The sequence below is a fragment of the Boleophthalmus pectinirostris genome, unplaced genomic scaffold (assembly GCF_026225935.1).
Source record: "Boleophthalmus pectinirostris isolate CB_2022bp ecotype Guang Dong unplaced genomic scaffold, ASM2622593v1 HiC_scaffold_5, whole genome shotgun sequence".
NCBI lineage: Eukaryota > Metazoa > Chordata > Actinopteri > Gobiiformes > Gobiidae > Boleophthalmus > Boleophthalmus pectinirostris.
Genome location: NW_026571404.1, coordinates 38,017,883 through 38,020,379, shown reverse-complemented (window position 1 = coordinate 38,020,379; position 2,497 = coordinate 38,017,883).

Here is a 2,497-nt window from a genome sequence, read left to right as displayed (position 1 = left end):
AGCGCTCTCTGACTGCTTTTCTACTTCAGTCTGAAATGACACCACCACGCAGAGTTACAGGTCAGATCTGTGGCGAGGAGACCCCGCTCATAATAAGGCATGTTTTTGGATGATTTTTAGCAGTTTCCTGAAATTTAATACATGCAAAATAGATCAGTTGCAATGCCACACTGTGAAATGAATGTTTTTAAACGCTCTTTTCACTGACTTTTAACAAGTGACATGTACATTTGTTGTTGTTGAGTATCTGATTGATTTCTGTGTTTGTTTGATTTTTGTGGTTGTATTGTGACTTTGACTGTGATTTCCTTGTCTACTCTGTGTTTGTGTACAGCACTTTGTCTAGCTGTAAAGATTTAAAGTGCTTTATAAATAAAGTTGGTATGTTATGGTAAATATTCTGAGTAAAGCTTTACCATCTCCACGGACACAAGCAGATGGCAGAGCCTCATCAGAAAGGTTCCACGGTTCAGTTATGTGATCATGAATCATCATACAGCTCTGTGTGGCCTTTATGGTGATTGGAGAATGTATTAGAACATGTTTAAAATCTTAAAAGCGCTTTGTTAGATTCTTAAACAACACTCTTCCTCAGTTTATGCAGTCAGAGCGTCCTAATGATTCACCACGATGAATTTATACGACTGATTGCTCTACAGAGACAAAAGATCTTAACCCTCCAGAGTGTGAATCTGAGGAAAATGACTTCAAAGTTTCTGTTTTGTTCAGACAAAAGTAAAATAACGCAGGACTCCCAAAATTTGACAAGTAGTTGCTCTAATGAAGAAATATTTGTATGTGAAAATCAAACTGTCCCTTTGACCTTATTTGTCAGTTCCTGTTCTCTGTCTTTGTATCATGAGCCTAAAATAAAGAGTCGTGCAAAGGCCAAAAGCAGAAACTGGCATGATCATTATTTGCTTGATTTTGTCCATCCTTTATAAAAACACCTCACTAAGGTCGAGTCATCATGTGTTTGTTTGAAATAATCTAGAAGAGTTTTGGATTTCCTGTTTAGTGCTGATCAGAATCATGCAGCGACACTTCCACAGTGAAACAGTTCGACACAAGTGACTTTGTACACTATGAAGAAATACACACAATACTTTCACTTTAAAGATCATTGAAGTATAATTAAATACAAAGGTTTATTTATTGAATGTGTGAAGACCCCGAGCAGCAACAAAAAGAAGGAGGTAAGAGGTTAGATTTTAAAATAAAATATATTTATCAACTAAATCACAAACAAAACACAGTTACTGTCTTTTGTCTTTGCATGATTCCTTATTTTTGGCTCGTGATACAAATACAGAGAACAGGAACTGACAAATAAGGGTCAAAGGTCAATTTTGAGCTCAATATTTTTCATAATATTTATTCCCATGATAAAGGAAGTCTCACAAATAAACAAAATGACATGAACTCATTCTGGACCAAACATGATGTTATGGTGTTCTCTCTATGTAGGACAGATGAGATTTTCACAACTTTCAGAGACCAGAGCAGAGGTCAGCTGTGATTCTAAGGCCCCGTTTACATGTACACAGGTATTATTAAAAACAGAGACATTTCCCTTCGTTTGTCCACATCTTTTACACATAAATGGCAAATTTGCCTCTGAAAATGAATCTTACTAAAAACTCTGGCTAAAGTGGAGATTCTGGAAAACTCAGGTTTGGCGTTTGCGTGTAAAGTGACATAGACGGAGTTTAGGAGCTGACGCACCAAAAGTGCGACCAGTGTTTCCCTTTTGCTGTGATGATGATGATGATGATGATGATGATGACGATGGTGATGAAGATGATGAAGCATCAGAGCAGCAGTCACATTTCTTTTGGTATAAACACTTTTCATGTGTTTCATTTACACACAGCTGATGTTTCATATCCATGACCAGAGACACATGAGGCTCGGAGGGCAGCAATTTTACCACTTCTTTAACAGATCTGTGGAGAGGCGAGCCCGCTCACTAATGCATGTTTTTCAAGGTATTTTAGAGTAAAACTTACAACTGTAATGAAATAAATGCTACAGGTTTGAATCTAATCCAGGCGCCGCCCAGAGGCTCGGTGTGTGATGAGCTCGATGGAGCATTTCTGTGGGTTGATGTAAAAGAAAACTCTTTTGAAAATGATGCTGCATGATGTTATTTTAAAAAACAGAGGGAGGGAAATATTTGTTTCTCAAAATACCAGGCTATGTGTAAATGTAGCCTAAAGCTCTCTAAACAGCATGTTAACACGCACTTCCTGATTATCTGATATTAAAATGCTTTCTAATTAGTGCAGAAAGTACACAGTAGACATATTCTAACTTCAAGAGCTGCTTATACAACACATCTGTACTCAGGCACAATACATGGACAAAATGTGTATACAGGCCCTTTAATATGGTTCATTTTGGAGGAATTACACTGGAATGACAAAGTCTCATATATTTTCTGTATATATATTTAATCTTTTTTTAGGTTGTCAAAAGCAGGCGGCAGCGCTGGACA